Source organism: Chaetura pelagica, unplaced genomic scaffold, assembly GCF_000747805.2.
Source record: "Chaetura pelagica isolate M959 unplaced genomic scaffold, ChaPel_1.0 scaffold345, whole genome shotgun sequence".
Classification (NCBI taxonomy): domain Eukaryota; kingdom Metazoa; phylum Chordata; class Aves; order Apodiformes; family Apodidae; genus Chaetura; species Chaetura pelagica.
The window spans coordinates 2,508,311-2,530,386 of NW_009953962.1; the positions used below are offsets into that span (position 1 = coordinate 2,508,311).

General features: G+C 35.5%; 1 protein-coding gene across 1 annotated transcript in view; it reads right to left on the reverse strand.

Moving 5' to 3' along the window:
• The window catches only part of BNC2 (basonuclin 2), a 236,289-nt gene that overhangs the window by 213,279 nt on the left and 934 nt on the right, over nt 1–22,076 (reverse strand). The window lies entirely within an intron of this gene.

The following is a 22,076-nucleotide window of genomic DNA, read 5'->3' on the forward strand; positions in this document are numbered from 1 at the left end:
TCCTGCTATTAAATAACAGGTGTTACAGATGTGAACTAGATTTGGGAGAAGAATGGAGAGACCTAACTCTTTTAACTGTATCAGTACTGCGAGTGACTTTCTATTTGGTCACCTCTTCCATTAGTCCTTCTGCAGATCCTTGCTCTTATTTCACAAACAGGGCCTTTTCCACAAATGAGGTCCAGAAGCTTATGCCAAAACCACCACCAAATATGCCTCAGCTGATACTAGGTGCTCTGAGCGTATTTTTCCAGTATCCATTTCTACCAGGCCTCTAAGTTAAGTGCATTCCTTTCATGATTAAACCAGCCTACAATGATTCAGAGCCCCTCCTTGCCTCTTCATACACCATGTATCAGATGTACTTCAGCATGGCATCTCATGTTTATGTAACATTAACATAGCAGAGCACACTGGGTCTGTCCTCTGCATGTTGCACAGTTACAATGGCAACACTCTATGAAGAAAGTAACGTGTTACTGTGAAAACACAGGAAGACCTACTGTCTTTCATTTCTGCTCTTTATCTCATCGGTGGTATCAATTAGCCTCTGACAGTTCAGTTAAAAGACAAGTTGTTAATCCCCTCAAATCTATGAAGCTATAATTTTAAAACTGTTATCTGAAAAAAAAATATCTCTACAGAATCAGGGCCAATTATTCAGCCAGGACATTATGTTAATCTTTGTCTGTTGAGTTTAGGTTTTGAATGTAAGCATCTCAAGCTTAAGAAGACTTTTTTTTTTATCTTTGAAAACTGCTATAAATTTTGCAAATAGCAAATACTCTTGTTCTACTGTGTTGGAAGCCTAATGGTGCATCACATTTGAAAAGAAAAAATGTCAATAGGCAAAGGAATCTAATCCATGTTTTCATGAAGTCAAAATGTCTCATTTTGTTAATAGGAACTAGGATTTTTAAAATATTCTGCCATTAGTATAAAATTATGCTAGTAGCTATAAATGAAATAAGTGATCAGTTTGGATCTTACTTGGTCTATCTGAGACTGGAAACCCTGCTCACCTTCTGTTTCTGATGCCTAGAAAAATAGAACACTTTTATTCACCTGCAAGAATAAAAGGCTTCCCAGAAGCACTACATCCCAAACCACAGAATTTCTCATGTTATAAAAGACAAAAAAGAAAACCTGTGTTGATTATTCCTGAAATCTCCATTATCAAAAGCACAGCTTCTGATTACCAAAACAGTGCAGGAATAATGAATATGTATTATAAAAGAATGTCATTTCACTACTCAACATTAGGTCTAAAGAACTGGTTCATCTATGCCAAGGAGCCACAGATAAAAAACATGACCATTTTATTAGCCATCTTAAATTAAATGTAATGTTAATTTCATGTACATAATCTTACTGTGGTACACATTTTACTAGTGCATTTTAGTCAATTAGGGCATAGCTACAAATCTGTCAGGTGCCACCACGAGAAATATAAAGTATGAAGTTGCACTGAAAATGTTAAAAGTAAACAGTAAGATAGCAGTAAAAGGGATAGATAGAGGGAGGAAAGAAAGGGTGGGAAGAAGAAAGTCTTAAAACCAGCTAATTATAATCAGAATTAAAATTACAGTTATAAATAGCATGTTTCAATACAGACATGTAAGCACAATCTATCTTTAGATCTGTGAAGAAATTAATGAACAACTAGACACAGTACTAAAGACTCTAAAATTCAGACCTAAGATAGGCAGTTTAATATTGCATTTCAATAGCTTTTCTGACTTGACATATATTCTTTCTGTTTCATCTCTCCATCCCCTTTGACTCAGCTGCTGTACAGAAGACCTCGGCACAACACAAATTAAATAAAAGAACACTGTGTAACTTCACTAGAGAATGAGGCTGGTAAACGCAGCCATTCATCCTTGCAGAGCCCATCACTTTCTCCCCTCTGCCCCCTGCTTGTTTCTTCCACAGTCCAACAAAAATTATTACCCATGCACGCACATGCATATAGACACACGTGCGTATTACAAGCTTTATGCAATGAGAAATATGTTAATTTACTCAGCTCAGCAAGGCACATTTGGTGCATGTATTACCTGGATTAGCTAAAATAACAGAGGGGAAAAGCTGGGGTAAGCAGGCTGAAGCCCTGTGTGTGGCCAAGGCAGCGGGAAGCAAGGCAGAGGGAGAGAGAATGAGCCCAACAACACAACAGTGGAACAGGCAGCTGGCCTGAGATGCTAATTCAGCGCTTTAACAAATCAATGCCACTTGAAAAGTACAATGCAAGCCCTCACTGGGTAGATGTCAGGGGACCAGGAAAATGCATTCTCAAGTATTTCACATTAAGAGGGAATAATGTGTTAATTTATAACTCTTCACCCTATACACTTGGATTATCCATCTGTGTCAGTGATTTGACTTCTTAAATTTATCAAAAAACATGTGCAAAGGGAAGCATCTTCTGCTAAAGCATTGGGAAATAGCAACTCAGAAACAGCCTGAGCTATTTGCTTGTTGGGTAGAGGGCTAGATGTGGGGTTTTTTTGTTTTGTTTCTGTTTGTTTGTTTATTTGTTTCCTTGGGTTTTTCTTTCTTCTTTTTTTTCCTTTGGACATTTTGGTCAAATGAGGGCTTTGTCTTAGTGGTGGCTGATTGCATTAGGTACCATCCGTCAAAAGTGACACCACAGACCAGAAAAATCTTGAATCAGCAACCTGAGATGCCATCATTGGAATTTAGTTTAAGGAAACTTAGCAAAATCCCTTTGCACACATAGTAGAAGAGAAACTGTTACAATTAAAATGCTATTCTAAATGGCAGCTGACATCTACAGATGCTACCTACTGAAATACAAAAGAAAGGAGTCTGAAAAGGGAAAAGTAAGCTGGATTTACTTTGAAATGGCTTATATGTATATAAGTTTCCACACAAAGCATTACTGTAGTAACAAAAGCATTTCTAATTGTCTTGAGGTCAGATTCTTGAAACTGTATTTAAAAAAAAAAAAAAAAAAAAAAAAAAAAAAGGTGTTAATTTTAATTATACAGGCAGAACCATTTAATAGGCATAGAGAATCTAATGTCAGTCCAGAAAACAATAATCAGCCTAAATTGCTTTTATTTGGTAAACATGTCCGTTTCACAGTTTAACCCTTATTGGTTAACTCTGTGTTCATTTAAAGTGTCTAGTTACCTGCATGAGAGTGACATCTGTTTTATGTCTATTGAACACAGACGGATCGAGCAGTGGCAGTGTACCTTGCCACCTAAATATCTTCATCATAATGCAGACGAGCAAAATTCAAAGGAGCAATAGGGAGAACATGTCCTAATTAGGATCAGTCTAGTAATATTTAATGCAAAGCTACAATGCTTACTGACCACCTTCAAACAAGCAGTTATTCATCTGTGAGTTAGAAATTAACAAACAAAACAAAATGTAGGGAGAGCAAATAATTTTTAAAAATTCCTGGGAAGCCTAAGTGACTTTCACTTTCTAGATTAAATTAAAAAGGTGTGGACAACTATCTAGGCACTTGCATAATTGCCACTTCTATTTAATTGTATTTATATTATACAGTGCCCATACTTTTGTAGGAAATTTTTTTGGTCAGCTATACAATTGCAACAGAAACAGGCACTCTCCCATTTTCAGAAAATTCCTATGTAAATAATATGCTGATGAATGCAAATGAGATGCAATAGATTATACGTAAGTATCCACATCTAGTAAAAGTAAATGCTACTTCAGTTTAACAGACTTCAGTACTACTGCTTCTGCCATCCCCTGCTTCCCTTGTATAGGCAGGTACAACGTAAAATGAGGGTAGGTGGCCTTTTGGGGGGGTTCTGATGGCTTTGAAATTAACCTGGAGAAACACACAAGCTGGAAAATAAATCTGGTTTTGACAGAAAAGTGTTTTACAATTTCATGCTTTCACACGAGGGGCTTTGTCTTTTCTTTTTCCTTACTATTTTTTTTTAAACAAAGACCTTGAAGATATATATTTTCTTTTCCATAAAGAATGTAAAATTATTTTCTTTCAAAACAGGTCACCCCTTAAGGAGTATTTCATATTTCTGGCACTATGCACCTCTTTTCCTTCTCCTTGCACGAAATCTTAAGAAGGATAGAACATGCATGCTTCATAGGCTTTTTTAAAACCCTAAAGAATCCTGGGGGGGCCTTTAGGTCTGTTTATTAATTATAACCCAGAAAGGTACCATATATGTGTAGTGAATGCAGGAAGCCTCCATCCCAGCCTCTTGCACAAATCTCTATTCCTGTCTGTCCCATCCAGACTTCTCCCTAATATAAGCTATCTATTGTTATCATTATAGTACATTTAATCCCCCTCTGCTACTTTCCTCCCCCCCCCTGCTCTGGACTCACCTAAGGGGTTAAAAGACTAGAGTACATTTGTGACTTGTCAGTGACATATAATACCCAGGTCCTTCATGCAATCAACTTTTACTTGACATGTATTTGCTCATCACAGGACCCGCATTACTACTGGGAAAATGAAGAAAAACCTAAATTAACACTTGACATTCAATATGGTCAAGTCCTTAATTGGCTGGGCTTCCTGAGAAAGCAATTTTCTATTCCCCAAACTGTTCGTGTGTCATGTGTGGAGTGCAGCTCTTGGCCATCACTGCTGTCCCTCGCTCACTCTAATGAGAGCAGATGAATTAGTGCTACGTGACACGATTTTAGCAGGTCTCCCTTCTTCCTTCCCCCCAGTCCTTTTCCTCTGCTAGTGACAGCTGTGCAGTGGGGGGGTGGGGACAAGGACACTAAGAAATGCCAGTTCAAATAGTTCTGTGAAGACTGAATTTTGAAATACAAAATGTTTTCTTGATATTCCTGGAATACCTTGCAATTTAAAAGTAATACGTAGGGAGAAGGAGATGCAGCAGCATAAAGATACAAGAAATTAGCTGAGTTTGGCTGGATACAAATTAACTTCCAGCATCACTCCAGTCCCTCTATTAACCTGTAGCAATCTAATTAAAATGGAAATTTCCTACACTGGAAAAGTAGTTTGAAAATGTTTAGTCACTAGCCCAATGTTTTTGCAAATTATTAATATGTTTTTAATTCCATGTAAATAAAAGAATCCCTCCTACAGCAGCATGCCTCCCTGTGTGACAAAGATCATGTACCACAACAGAATGCTTGTGTGCCCTCTTTGGAAATTAGAACCACTGCATTCAGTCTGGTTTTAGTATATGGGAAATTCCTTTCATTCAGGATGGTACTGCTCACTTTACAATATAATATTAAATTCTAATATTGGTTTAACCATTTGGACACCAATGGAAATTCCATAAGGAGTTCAAGTCTTTCCTCAGTGTTTGCCGACTGATGAGAGAACGCAATTTGTATGGTGAACATAAAAATTAAACAAATGAAAGAGATGTAGATAACTGTAGTTTCAGCTGATATCAATGATAATAAATCAGGAAAAAAAAAACAAGACTGAAAAAGCAGGATAGTTAAATTAAATTTCCCACAAAAAAAAAAAAAAAAAAAAAAAAAAAGAATGAAGTATATATGCACCTAAAATTTTATTATTGAAAATGCACAAATGACTACAAAATAATTTCCAGTAAATAGCTCTGTGTGATCATACAGTTTTACTTGACTTCTTATATGTAACAGAAAAATCAACACATGTGATTTATTGAGAATGAACTTTGAAAACTGCAGCATTGCATAATTAAAGCAAAAAAAATCTGAGAGCTATATTAACAGTATAGCTGAACTTGCCCGAGAAAGACTCCTTTTCTCAGATAAAAAACAACCAGCTTTGCAATTTGCAGGTTATCTCTCCAAATCTCAGACTGACCTTGTAAAGTTACATTACTTCAGTAATACAACAAACAAGTACAGACTGATAGTTACAAGACAAAATAATGACAGCATTTTTGCTGCAAAATACATTGATAAACATGCATTACCCCAACAGAAAGGAGATTTTCAGTGTATATTTCTGCAGTTATGACAGAGGTGTGCAGCTTTTTGTGGCTATGGTTGTAAATATTTCAATAAAGTAACAACAACAGAGTTTAAAGGCTTGCTTTTCCTATTTGCTTTTAAAATATCCTTTAGTTACTTCAGTGTTTTCAAGATACACAGAAGGAACACATATGGCTTTGGCCACAAGAATTTCCAGAAGGCTTTAAACATTCCTTTTTCTTAGGTGCTGAAATAGGCCTTTAAAACATAACAAAAGCCTCAAAAGGCAACTGTGATAAAAAATTTTAAATATCAGTCAGCCTCACTGTTACATCTTCACACAAAAAAACCACCACTGAACTGAATGAGATCATCAGTAATATCTACATCAGTAGAACACTAAACCTCAGAGCACTTCACTGACAGGAAACAACTCCACATTTGAAGCACTTGTTGGTGAGAAGTGGTTAGCATTGTCTTTTAAAACAAAACCCAAACTTAATTCCCATAATTTTCTGAAGTAACAAGTACTATAGCAGAAGCATCCTCCAGAAACAAAGGGCACAGTGATCTAGCTAATAGTGTTGTGGTGACCTTTGAGACACCAACTAGTCCGTCAAGCACCATCTGTGATATGGACAGCATAGTTAGAAGGATTATTAACCAGCCTAGAAACTGAGGAGCCATTTCAGTCTTAAAAAGAGTAGGAACTGAATTAACTGAACTTGTACAGCCAGTGCTTCTGAGTGCCTCCACACAGAGTAGAAGCCTCTTCTACTTCACAGAATAAAATCAAAGCAGCACTGTGCCATAAATCACCTTTAATGTCACAGAAAGACCACCTCTGCTGCTGACAGAGATCATGGATAAAGTTCCTAGGAAACACAGGACTGCTACCTAATGGAAATGAAAGGCACACATTTCTAAAAATGCTAATTCTACTTGGTATAAGATATGCAGCACCAGCATCCTAATTTTGCATCCTCAGATTTTAATCATGCAGTCCTTTTCACATTGCTGGATGAGAAGCAGAAATGTCAGTAAATAATGGGTCAAAAGAACTACTTGCTGCTAAACTGGAAAGCCCCTTTCCTTACTGCCTACAGTAAAACAGCCCATTAAGGTTGCTTTTTGATTAAAAACAAGTAAGTAATTTCAACTATGGCAAAGTGACATGTTTTAACTTGACATTTAGTTAAGGACGAGTACCCTGCGAAGCTCATAAAAGACTGAAGAGATTCAGTGGAACATTAAGATTTACTATACATACTCAATGCCACTGTCACTCCTGTGCAAAACACGTCAACCCGGAAATATCTGACTCAACAGCCCTAAGGTTATTTAGAATAGAAAGTGAGATTTTTACATGTTTCACTTTGATGCCATAAGAGCAGCTGCATTAAGTTCTCTCGGTGGTTTTCAAAACTCAAATAAAATGCTTGCTCTGTGTTTTAAAAGTTACTGTGCAAGTGTGTGCCACCCACCCTGTCTGTAATAGCTTACATTCACCATTTTCAGAAAAGATAAACACAGCAGAGAAGGAAATGATAATATAAAAACAGCCTGGCACGTGAAATGAGAAAAAGCATTGTAGACTATCTGGCAAGACAAAGCACACAAATGTTATTTTGTGAAAATTAATAGCATCTGAAATTATACTCCCATCCCAGTTCTCTCCCCCAAGCCCATGCCCGAATTAAAGGTATTTTATCTAATTCCCTGTTGAGAGGTTGCTAGAAATGGTAATTCACAGCTGTGTTGACATTGAACTTCTTGAACACAGAATACCAACGTCACACTGACACACTTTGCAGATGCTTCGTTACAAGCAGCACCAGTCACTTGATTTGAAATACCTAGCCTAGCTGTAAAACAAACTGTTAATCTCCAGTCCCTGCCTCACTTAAAATCTTCTTTACAGTTCTGGAAATACACCAACACCTTATTATGTTTATGCTAAACTTATCTACATTTTGATTTGAATTTGACAGTGACCAGTGCTTCAACTCAGTAGTACCTTGGACACCGATGAGAACAGGCCCCATTTACTCATCATTTTAACTAGATGCTCTCTCTTCTTGTTCCCACAGAAATCTATATAACACAACGACCTTCATTTAAAATACAAACTAATTAGCTATCCATTCTGTTGAAAAATGTTGGTATAATGTTGATATCTGACTTGCCTGGAGAATTTCAATTATGAGCAGGCTTATTTTTCCTTGCAACACAACAGACAAAAAAGCACTGATGTCAAATTCTGCACACAGCTAAAGGATGCTTCTTTACAGCAGATAGCAGTATCTGCTTTGATACACCTTGTTTAAGAAAACTGTATTGTCATAGCAATTCTCTTCAGTCATCAAAATTACAACTACCTATGTAGGTGAGTACACTGTAATTGACTAGTACAGAAATCACAGCACTGCTGCAACATCTGCACAATAACTTACTTCTGAAGACTGCAAGCATTTAATCCAGTTCCTGATACACCATTTAAAATTTGTGCTGGAGCTAGAAGCATTGGCTTCAACAGTGTGCAGAAGTCAATGACCAAATTTAGCACTTTAATCATTACTTTAATAATTACAGCAATCTCTGAGGTTTTACCTTCATGAGGACAGATACTTTCTAGACTACAGTGGTGTAACACAACAATGCTGACTTCTGCCTCACGATCTAAGTAGTTTTATGATAGTCAATGACTACCAGAACTAAAACTTACTGCAAAGCTCTAGGAACACTACGTTTCTCACAGTGATGACCAGCTGCCATATTTCACTCCAATTAGGAGGCAGGGACCATGTTTCTCCAAACTGTATTACAAAAAGCCAATTTGAAAGCCTATACTGCAATTCAGCTCATATTTTTTAAATCCTTACTTTGTATTTTAGCAGTATTTTAAACTGTGAGGGTTTGTATGCTCTTGGGGCCATGGATACATACATTTCTAGATGCCATTTTACACAACTACATTATGGTAGCAGAAGCAAAAATATCCTGAGCTCCAACCTAGAGAATATAATGGGTAAGAGCAATACACACAAAAAATAATAAAACAAAATCAAAACCAAACCAAACAAATATATTTTATTTGGTCACACAGAACCAGTGACAGTTTTGCAGTTCTTCTCAATGAATGACAGCATAAATGGTTTAACAATGGATATCATTCATAATTCAAAATGGAGCCTTTATTCATCAGTTACATACTTAAAAATATAAAGAGACATTATGTACGGTAGATACCTGAAATGATTACAGATCATATAACAAAAATACCTGAAATTATTACAGATTATATAACAAAATCCATTTTGAGTAGGCAAAGTAAAATACAAGGACTTTTAAATATTATTTATAATTCAGATTATTTTAAGGACTGAACAGCTATCTGCAAGATACATACTTTTCAAATGGACTATTATGATTTTCTATAGGTATGTCCAGACTCGGTGTTGTGGTGGTTACATAGATATATTATTCATGCACTTGATTCATTAAAAAGTTATTTACAAGGATGCTGTATTATTGTAATGTGGATTTTTTGCATGGAGGCTGGGTTGTATTATGCCTCTAACTCAAAGGAGGAAGAGAGAAAGGGTTACAGGATTCATAAAAAGCATGTAGACGAGATTCAGACTGGCACACAGTGTGTGATAAAAATCAAATATGGAACATAATGGGACATATGGAAACATATCTTTTGTGCAGGGAAGGATGAATCACAAGTTCACAGCTGGAATTTATGTGGATCCTTATTTAGTGGAGCATCTGTAGCCACTGTTTAGCTACATTCCCACATCAACAACAAAATGGTGCCACAGAAGAGAACACATGCATCAAGCTCCAGCTGGTATCTGTGCCCACCACTCCTTTCTTTTCCCTGAAGCCACATTCAGTCAGTTTTCCTTTTACAGTTTGTGGGTATATAAACATGCATATGCAAGTCAGTGGATAGAATCAAAATGCCACACCTGACCACTGCTGAATCTTGGAATGGATGGGGATCTCATATAGAAGGTATAGGTACAGAAAAAAACCCAACAGTAATTTCAAATCAGTCTTATATCTACAGCTTTATGCATTATATATATGTATGTACTTCATGTACTTCATGTATTAGAAACGTTTTATTTAGGTTTGGTGTCATTTAAAAAAGGCCTTTAAAATGCAATTTAAAAAATCATAGAAAAGAGTATTTATGTAGGTCCATTGGAGAAAACCACATTTCAACTTCATAATTTTAAAACTGAATATAGGTTGAATTGCTTTCAACACCTCCTCACCTAACTTCTAGTTTCCCAACACTAGTAAAAATCAAAACAAGAATGTGGAGAAAGACAGTATTTCATGTCTAAGCAACTTTGATACAAAGGATACATAAATACCAACTAAAGGTGTTTAAAGTGGGATTAGTTTTGTTTTGGGGATTTGTGATGTTGTTTTACCACTTAAGATCATTGCTGTCTATGCTATGAGCTAAATAATTTCCTTCCATTGCCTTCTGAAAGATATTGTTAATGAAAATATGAAACATACAAATTTATATAAGGGGGGGAAGGCATTTTAAAGTAAAAAAATGCCAAGCACTGAGTATGAGATGATTTTTTTTAAACAGCTAGCATGTAACACACAGTTTCTCCTAAGTGTGTAGTTAAAATTTTTAAGAACCTAGATTTTAAAGGTCATACTTCTACAAATACTATATTATTTGTAACTAGAGATCAATGCTCTAATGCTCTAATCCCTTCCCTAACTTTTACTTCCACTAATATTTCTTCACTTTAATATGTATTTTAGATGTGCTCCATCACAGAACCAGCAAAGCACGAATTAACTTTTCCTGTAGGAAAAACCCTCAGACCAATTCTGTGATTATAGACAATACTTGTATTGATTTCAGTGAATACAGGACTAGGTACTTTAAATTAGGATCTTCTAGTGTTGTGAAGTATTGGTTTGCCACAGAAACCTTTTGTATCAGGAGAAGATGAGATACCTTGGTTTTGACCTGTAACAGTGTATTGGCAGGCTGACTATCTCAATCAATCTCTCACAGTGTAAAAAAAAGACAGAAATTCTTTGAAATAAATTTTCAGTTAAGTTCGATGATGTAAAATTCAGTATCAGTTCTTTACTCTGTCCTAAACATCTTTCACATTCTTGTCCATGCTCTAAAATCCAGCTTTTATTTCTTTCCTTAGACAATCAGTCTGAGAAGCCACTAATGAAACTGCTCTCATTAACAAGAAAATAAACCAGTATGGATTTGCTTCCAATTTCCTAAATTTTTAAGGAAAATAAAACAAAAATGCCACTTTACAGTGAGTGCTGTGCCCAAATTGGACAAGTAGCATTTTTTTTTGGAATAAATATTCACTTGCTTTAAGAGAGATTCTACATTTGACAAGTTCTTGTACATAACTCATCTTTGCCAAATACTAATTAAATATTACAGCTCATGCAAACAACCTTATTTTTTAAATATTTAAGGGAAGGCAATGTCTTTAGAATGCTACATCAAAAGGTAAAAAAATTGCAGATTTCCAAGCAAATTAAAATATTTCAGTTGTCTTTCTTATTTATCCCCACAGAGAAAAATCAACATCTCAGTAGATTCCAGGGCAGTGTTTCAGGAGGTTCTGCAAAACAGTGTAATAATATTCTATTTAGATTACTTTGTCTTTTGTGTTTAAAATTATTTTGTACTCTGGGAAAGAGGGAAGCAAAGTGGGAAGAAACTGCAAATTATACATGGCACATGACAAAAACAGTCAGCCATATACGTTTCTTAATGTAAATCAGTGTTTACTATTCAGCTATCACTATTCTAATAGAAATCCAACTTTTTTTAAAGTAGAAAAATTATAAGAAAATGTAGTAAGTAAAATCTATGATAATGAGATCCCATGTCAGACAGGCACGTCATACCTTATTTCTATATGTGAACGGAAACATATATGGTGAATTGAGGGTGTGTTTCTAGCAGAAATGAAGCGATTGATAGCCTCCAGGTTACAATTTATTTCCTTAAAACAATCTGATCATTCTTTCTCATTCGTTCTCTTTTTTTCCTCCCTGCCCTGAACTGAACTTTGGCATTGCATGAACAACGGACTGGTGGATAGGAGAATCTATTAAAATGAGTAACTCACTGCGTAAGGTACTTTCATTGCAGTACGCATGAAGTCAATGTTTTGGTGTGCAGTCTGCTTCTGTAACCAGTTCTCTCCCATATATCAGTAAAGCTGTGCATACCTTTTATTTTTTATGCAAATTATGGTTTTGGAGAGGTCACGCCTCAACACCATTGAATTAATAAGCAGCCAATCTATGATATAAAAAACGTCTTTATAATAGTAGACCACCTCTCAGATTATTACACTGCTTGCAGAAAATTATAAAAAAGTTAAGTATTGGGCATTTCTTTACAGCATTCTGCAAAAAAATGTAGCAAAGCATATGAATACATCTCTTTTCAGGGAAGCTTGTATAAAGAGCACTTTTCCTGCTATCTTTAAGGACACCAGCAGTTAAAGAGTGAGCTGTTTCAGGGAACTGTGCACTGATGTTCGAGTTACATTTGAGGGATATAGTAATTTAGAAAATGGATTTTTGTTTAAGGCCTTGAAGGCTAAAAAATTCCTACCTCACCCCAAATCTTGAAAAATCTCTGTACATAAATCACATTATTTTATCTTGAGCAAAGAATAGATTCCCTGTAATTTGTAGCAAAAAAGATATAACTTCCTACACAGTTACTATGTTTTTTCTGGTTTAGAAACAGTAACCCAGCAGTTGTTTTTGCTTTTCATACCTGCTTTCCATAACCCTTTCTTCCTTGCATTCTAATTTAAAAGAAAAACTAATATTAGATAAAGCAACACATAATTTGACAGCCTACCAGTTAAATTCTGACAGGGTCAATAAAATGAGAGCTTGCAGGAGTCCCAGATGAGGAACACTTCCATGAATGCCTCCATTGTATAAACTATCCGTATATCCTGCCTGCAAATGACAGTCATATGCCACCAGCTGCAGGAGGCATTCCAGCAATGTCAACTGCTGTGGGGCATTAAGGCAGGGTAGATGAGTTGGTATTTCTTTATATTTTTCCCTGGCTAAAGTGAGGGCTGTCACGCTTAACTCATTTAAGTGTTATTTTTCTAAAGACTGCAGTGTTTACTTAGAAATGTAAGAAAATATATAATTAAAGCCTTTCTAATGGAGCTTCTCATTTTAATAGTAGTTTTATTATATAAAGCCAGCTGGAAGTAATTATTTTTTTCCTTGTATACCTTTGATTACTTTGTGCCTCCCTCCTCCCTAAGATGTCTATTTCAGATGTTCTTATCAGAGTTATGTATTTTAAAAAGTAAACTGTTCAGGGCACAAACAGCCACTAATAAATAATTATGAAAGCAAATGTGAAAACCTCAAAGTCCACTACAAAGAAATACAGTCACTACCATTTCTGAGGATACTCTTTTCCAATTAACTCCATTTTACACATTGCCATACAATTTAAGTTTTAGAGAATTCCTGAAAGAAAAAGAAAAAAATACTTGGCACATTTTTAATTAAAGAACTAAGTTTGAACACAGTGATGCATGTTTGTGGTTTCAATATTTTTTAAACAACTCACTGATGTGCAAGATGAGGGGTTTGTGTTGTTTTGGGTTTTTTTGTCTACTATGTTTGCGTAGGAAAAACACTGTTCAAGCATTCAATGGGTTTAATTTTCCTATTTTCCCTGATATTTATTTTGTCAAATAAACACAAGGCTCATATTTGAGATACAGGAATACAAATATACGAGGCCTCCTTTTTAAATGTTAGCAATGCCTTGGTTAAGAAATTGTACAAAGTAGAGATCAAACTGAGATGCTTTTCAGCACCTTCCATGCGATAAGCCAGGGCATTATACATTTTTATCATGCTCTTGCATAGAGGAAGACTGAAATACAAAACACTGAAGTCTGCATGTCAGCACCTACATTTAGCCATCCTTAGAAGGGATGCTTCTCCTCTCTGCCCCTCATCTCTTCCTATAGTCCCTTATAATCAAGACTGGTTTAATTATTCAGTTACCACCAAGAAGCGTTTTTCTTTTCATACATGTCCAGGTATATATACAAAGCAAGAAAAACTGCAGGGAAAGAAAAATGCCGAATGGCATAAATAAATAAAGGATATCAATAATGATCTATCATAAAATGACATTTTGCCGTTGCACTTCCACAGGAGCCGTAACATCTCACAAGACATCCCTCTGAAAGCAGCAATAAAACTGCAGTACAGTACACAAGGTCTTGTATTCCATGCAGGCAAAGGGCAATGAATATTCTAAAAGGAAATCAATCTGCATATAAAGATCTGCCAATAACGTCTTCAAGTTTGTTTGATTTTTAATTTTATTTTTTTTCCTAAATGAGAAAACAAAGAAGACAGAACACTTTGGGAAGTCAAATTTTTATGTAAATGATAATAATTCCCTTCAAAATGCTACTTTATTGATTAAATTACCTTTTATCCTACTGTGTTGTGCCTTTTGCAATGAAAAAGTTGGTAACTCCAGTTAGCAAGGAGCCTTGTAAACATCTTTCCTCCTATTTAATTTCATGTTGAATTACACTGCCCAAATTTAATTTTGAAATCTCTGATTCAAAAAATTAAAAACTTCAGAGGCAAACTGGAAGCAACCATAATTTTGCACCCACTTCCAGGGTAACATATACATAAAATCATACACAGACTCATAGTGTCTAAAAGCTCAGATCTGACCAGAGACTTTAACAGAGAACCTGGATTAACTTCTGGATTGTGATAAAACAGGAAGACAGGCTTAGATTTCTTCAAGAAACTGCATTTAAAAAAAAAAAAAAAAAAAAAAATTAAAAAATGTTCATCTCCTTAGTGTCTAAATGACAAAAGAGATTAAAATGCACAAGAGCAACATTCTTTACCACTGTAGCATCTTGTCTTGCAAAAAATACCTGCACGTTTAGCTTCATAAAAGTTACACGTGTACAGATTTAGAGAACTGAGCTTCTAGTTACAGCTCACTCTGAAGGCTAATACTCTGCTATCTGTAATTCTGTACCTAAACTATATGCTGTCCTTGATGCATGACAGGGCCTCCAATGACATGAATGGAAAACACATGCTCGGATCACAGAGAGGATATGATCCTTTACATTCTGTTTTCCTCTCACTGGTACACACCAAATGTTGAATTGTTCATTGAAAAAGAACTACATTGCATAACATTTTCATTCAAATTCATCAAAGCCAGAAGCGTTGGATTTTACTGATCTTCAAGACACATAGTATGGAATGCATGGAGAAAATGTATATGCAGAGATTCAGGTAATCTATTTCCTTCCCCAGAATTCTGGTTAAATAAACTTTTAGAAGAACCACCACAAGCAAATAAATTGTGTTCATCAGGTGCAGTGTACTGTTCCCTGATTTGTTGAAGATAATTGAGAGAAAGCTCTTTTGGACATTAGTGGCAGGAGGCATCACAAAAAAAAAAACAACCCAAAACAGAGTCATTTGCCACTCCACTTAATTCCTCTGTAAGGAGCATGTTCCAAAACACACAGGTAGGCAGACTGCACCACTGATCTCTACTGACACATTTGTGTTGTGGTCCATTTCTAAACAAACATATTCTCAAATACCACTGTAAATTTACCTGCCAGTGACAGTACATTTCAGCTTTAATGACAAACCTACAATAAATTTTCTCACTTTCCATTAAGCTTCTTGAAGTATCACTATTCTCTTTATAAGAAAAGCTTCCTGCCTTCTGTATTGTGCACATGGAAGAATGGCAGGATCGTAATCGTGTCATTTTCTCTTCTGAATTCCTGTGCTCTGTAAGTGGCAGATGACACTCTCTCTCTTCCTTTGCACAAGTGCACAGATATGCATCATCAGTAGAGGATGGGGATGTGATGGCTTCCCGAGAGAGTCAGAATAGCATCAATGGTACATTGTTGGCAAGTTCACACTGATCAAAGCAATTCTGAGATGCTCACCCCCCGCCCCCCGAAGAGGTGGCCTCTCTATGACAAAATGTTGTGTGACACAGCCATACAAGTGGCACTGTTTTCTTTGTCAGTGAAAGAAAATAATGTAGAAAACAGTTTTCAAGTATTTCAGTAAGGGAAAGGAGGCATTAAAGCATTATTATAATGAGTGGGGTGAGAAATAACAAAGCAACAGATGCCTGTCCATAGCCTGATGTACTTATTGTACAGCCTTATTGTGGACATTTGTTAGACAGACTAGTGTTATGATAATTCTCATTCAATGTCTCATTGAAAAACTGTATATAAAACACCAACTCTCATTTAATGAATAACAAATGTAATAAAACTGCTTTTTAAGTTTACCATGTTCTACAGGCAGGCGGGCAAAAAATAAATCCCTTAATTACAGTTTTTCTAGATTCTGAAATTTTGTCATTAGGCTCTCTGAATTATAGTAAAAAGCTGCATTAGGGATTCTCTTTCTGAACTAAGAGATTAAGAGAGAGCAACAATGGAATTCTTCCTTTCTCCCTCTTCTCTGTTTCAGCCTTCTCTTTCTTGAGCCAGTATGATTCATCACCTCTTGGGTATACTAGGAGCCCCAAGTTTGGAAATTCTTCTAAACTGCAAAGAACCATTAGTCTACAAGGCAAATCCTTTTACAAATGCACAAACACTATTGTTGGAGAAAAAAAAAAAACAACTGAGAAAAGAAAGCTATATAGAGGATACGTTTTGAGCATTTCCAGTAAAAAGTAAAAGCTCCTTAAAGCTTTTGTTTCTGATTGAACTTTATGACGGCAGTTCTGTATCAGTGAACAGAGTGTTCCTTTGCAATCAGCACAGTGTCACAACGACCTGGCAAATGCGAATGCTTTCACTATCACTACAGTCCTTGCAATCTTGCCTCAGCTGTGACCCATTCACTTTTGCCCCAACTTCACTAAGATGCCTTACTCAGCATCTAATTAGTTAGGGAAGATTTGCCTTGGCTCTTAACCCTGACATAAGAGCAGGAGACTCTGCTGCTGTTACATACCAAATCTGTTCTGTCACTACATTAATCAAGTCCCCATAAAACCATACATGAATAAGTAACTACTAAGACACAAAGTAAAAAAAATAGAAAATAGACAACCTATGCATTTTAAACAGTTAAACACTAGTGCTTATTGCACGATATATTTGAGCATGTGTTTTAATATATGCTTCAATGTTTCATGCAGATTTTACAGTTTTGTGCATACATATCTCAAAGTGAAGCAATGATCTGGCAGTGTTCTTAGCACATCATCAACTAAAATATACAATGGCATGAATGTGTTGAAACACTATGTATATATGTAGAAGATTAATACATATAGAGAGGAATGGGAAATATTTTGCTGTGTTTTAGTTCTGCAAATACTGAACACAGTAAGAGAAGCTATTGAGAGAAGTTGTTTGGTTTTGTTTTTTTTTAATTCTTCATTATGTATCATGCATATAGCCACATTTCTATCACTGCATATACTTGTATGTCTGGTTCTATATGTCATATAACACATCTTGTGCTTTTGTCATGTACGATATTTTCTAATGCCTCTGTTCTGAGGTAGTACATAAGTATTGATGTAAATATTTTTAATTTGTTAAAGGGACATGAACCATTACAGGTTTAAACCATACTGTACCAAAATATCCTGCAAAATTAAAGCAAATGTCTGAAATTAGACAATGTAGCCTGATAAAGCTTCTGATTTCATACTAGCACATGAACTTATGCATGAAAAACAAAAAAAGCAAAACCCACCTGGGGCCAGCTAATCTTCAAAATGGCTTGATAAAAAAATATATTAAAAAATAAAATAAAATTATTATGTTTGCTGACACTTATTGACAAAGACAATTGTACCGTAAACTACAAAATGCATTTTACCAATGCTAATCTTCCTCCCAAAGTATTAATAATAAATCAATATATGGAATTAGAGCCTGTTGTCAAATTAAGTTTGAACTCTTTGCACACACATCCATATTAAAAGAACAGCTAAATTATACAATAAAACAGTTAATACTAAATAAATGTTAAAATTGCATACAACCTCTATGACCAGCAACTAAGCAATATTTAAAAAGCTTTCGCCTTCAATTAATTAGACTTTACATCATGATCCAATTTTAAATACTGCTATGTGGCTATGTCTACATTAATGTTAGGAACTATCACATTGAAGAATACAAGCACAGCTCACAACCGGGAATGCCCATTGTACACGGTTTAATAGTTAGAGCAATATTAATGCATCTTCCATGTATTTTAAGTATTATTTAGTTTTTCATGGAATAAGAATGCATTTATGGAAGGAAAAAAAGTTGAATTTACTGTACCATATCTCTTGTTAACATATGCATCTATGTTAATATACATAATTTATTTAATTTTTCGTTTTCTTGGGTTCCCACTCACCTACCTAGAAGTGATTTCTCTGGTGATAACTAACACATCATGCTAATGAGAGAATCTAATGTGCAATAGAGAAATGTCACTACTAATAATATTTGCATGAAGTTAAATAAAGCAACTGTAAGAGAATGTCAGACAGTTGTTCTTTAATAAGATACAGTTACACAATGAAATTATGTTGTTAATTTTGTTACATCATTGAGTGAATCCTAAATTACTATATAATGACGCACAGATCCATTTATAATTCTGATATACTGCTTTTTTACTCTCACATTGAAAAAAGCTTCTGGAAAGGCTATTACCTTTTTAACTGAAGCAGATTAAACATACTTTTTCTTAACAAAAGGTACGTGGCTCTGGCATTTTGTGTCACTATGGGTTACAGCCATTTCACTTACGGTCTCATTTTGGAAATGACTTTAAGGTATTTTAGAACATTACAGCCCTTAAGGTAACTGGATGAAGAAAAATGGCATTTCTTATTCTGAAAAATGCACAAAACATTTATGAAAACAGACAATCAAAAAAGCCTGCTTTTTTAAATCAATCAAATCCAGACCTTCTTTTCTGTTGTTAACAACTCCTTGCCAGAACTAGAATGGGCAGTGGGTGCTCTGGACTTAACTAGATGAGCATGGAAGAGAAGCCAAGGGTTTCTGCTCATTCTCGACCTGTCACTGATCAAAGTGACCCAAAAAAGCACTCCTTTTAAAAAGTTAAGATTTATGCCCTTTGAGGTTATCAGACATTCTTCCGTATACAGAATGGGATGACCCCTTTCAAGCAAATCAGACACTTCTGCATGGACAAAAGGTGCACAAGGCAAAACAATGCAGTCAAGTGGCCATGTCATAAACTTCTCACAGGTAATTTAGGAGACTATCCCTCTTCACCTCTCACCCTACCAAAATCTAAATTTGCTCTGGAATGTGGAGATGCCATTTTCTTGTGCTCCTATACTCGAAGAAAATAACCCAAAAATACCATCATGCTTGCTATGAATAGCCCCAACCTGTGTACAATCAATCCTAATTTTTCTAAAACATATACAGTTCCTTGTCAATGAAGCAGGTTTTCCTTTTATTTTGAGAAAAGTTATTCATTGATACTGTGTGCAAATATCAGTGCAGCGTGTGTTGAGAGGAAAGAGGAGGGAGGAATTGCAAGGTTTTGTTTTGTTCTAAGTCATTCTTGCCACGCTCCAATCTTTGTACTAAAAACCTGCTTAAGTTACAACTCCAAGGAAAAGCGATGGGGGTCAGGGTTTGTTTGCTTCTGAAAAACATGTAGAAAGCCAGCATAATATTTAGAAATTTATAAAGAAATGTCTCTAGCATTACTATGTTTAGCTGGAAAAGTTTCATTAAACAGCTCTTTCAAACTATGCCAAACTTTGCTTGCAAGTTATGTACATTTCATAACTTCACATTATTTGTACTCATGAAAACAGTTTTTCTAAAGCATAGGAAAAATTTCAAGAATACTTACATTTTCAGAAGATGAATTGAAAACAAATAACTAAAAAATGGATGAAAATAGGTAACAGGAAACAATATTCAATTTTTTAGTGATTTAGAAAGAAACATTGGCACTTCTTAGACAGAAATTTGCAGCTGCACTTGCACACTGTCTTTGCTGATAGTCTGCATGAGCTAGCAACTTGTAACAGCTTTAACAAATCAGAAATAAAAGACAAAATATTATCCTTATAGAGGACAGAAATGCATTTAGCAAAATAATGTACCCTCCTCTTAAAAGCATGATGAAAGCATATTTGGACTGAAAACATTTAACACATGATAAACAAACAGACTATGACAAGGAGATTAACACAGTACGAGAACGCGTTAACTACAGACTTTTAAGAAATAAATCTGTTCAACATTACCACCTTTGCAGTGCTACTGTGTGTGTATTCCAATGGAATGATGCAAACTGATGCAGCGTCTACCACACATTTAGTCATTTAGTACATTACTTCTCTGCTTCTATACAGAATACACCCATGACCACATATGTTCAATAATGAAAAAAATCCAATAATTAGAACATTTTAAATATTATTTTTAAAAATAAAATAGAAACCACTACATGAACCTTACATGCAGAAATGTTTGGCTTGGTCTAATGAGCTAGTTGTCTCATACTATTTGACCCCCTTACACAATGTGATGCTCTTTTATTTAGGTTTGTTTCCTTTCTTTGTCAATGTTGAACATCTTCCAGTATTCCAGAGACCACAGAGGCTAAATCTGTTGAAAAAGGTCTAATACTAAGCAGGCAAGCTAATACTATCTATGTGGTTCAATCGTCATTTATCAATTGATCGTTATCTGGATGTAGTTACGTTAACTCCTTTGTGGCTGAATGAAAAGAACCTTCTACCCACCCCAAAAAAATTAATCTCACTTCTTACTAAGAGAATACAACAGGTAATTTCAGTAACTGTTTTCTGTGTGATTTCTCAATATCAAAATATCCATGTATGTTATGTATCACAGACATGTACACAGTCTTTTAAGCAGTGCAGTAGCAGTTCACTTTCTAGTGCAAAGCAGTGTTTTTGAAATGTGCAAATCTAGCAGGAAACTAACTTTTCTACTTTCAAGAATGGGAAATTGAACAGAGTTGCTTATTTGCTTTATGTTGATTACATTCTATACTAGCGTACTGTATCAGCAGTAATCAGGGTCCCTCTACAGGATATATCAAAATATTCCTTATTCAAATGCCTTCATCCTGTCCTGAGCTACACTGCTCAAACTGTTGTTCATAGACAATTGCTATTGGTTATTAACTATCTGCTTTGGAGTTTTTCTCAGCTTTCAAGTTTTGTGGTATTTTAACATTAAATTACTGTTTTATGGCCACTATTCAGACATGCTTTGTCACTGTAAACTATAAAAACCTAATTAATTTCCTTTTCGTTTTTTACAGTACAATGCCTCTCAGGTAAATTAGTTCATTCATCTTATGTCCAACATTAAATAAAAGTCGTGTTAATATACAAATAATTTACTAACTCCTCTTTTGGCTAACAAAATATTTCAATTATTATCAGTCAGTGTCAGACCATAATTGGAAACTAGTCTTCAGAAAGGCAAAATGTCCCCTGGCAGGGAGTTACCCTGTTAAAAACCTCCAGGTTGAACTTTCCTCCCCTGCTTGAGCTCTGTCCAAGCTGAAAGTTTCTTTTCTTTCTTTTACTTTCTTCCTTTCTTCCTTTCTTTCTCCCTTTCTTCCTTCCTTTCTTCCTTCCTTCCTTTCTTCCTTCCTTCCTTTCTTCCTTCCTTCCTTCCTTTCTTTCTTTCTTTCTTCCTTCCTTTCTTTCTTTCTTTCTTTCTTTCTTTCTTTCTTTCTTTCTTTCTTTCTTTCTTTCTTTCTTTCTTTCTTTCTTTCTTTCTTTCTTCCTTTCTTCCTTTCTTCCTTTCTTTCTTTCTTTCTTTCTTTCTTCCTTCCTTCCTTCCTTCCTTCCTTCCTTCCTTCCTTCCTTCCTTCCTTCCTTCCTTCCTTCCTTCCTTCCTTCCTTCCTTCCTTCCTTCCTTCCTTCCTTCCTTCCTTCCTTCCTTCCTTCCTTCCTTCCTTCCTTCCTTCCTTCCTTCCTTCCTTCCTTCCTTCCTTCCTTCCTTCCTTCCTGCCTTCCTTCCTGCCTTCCT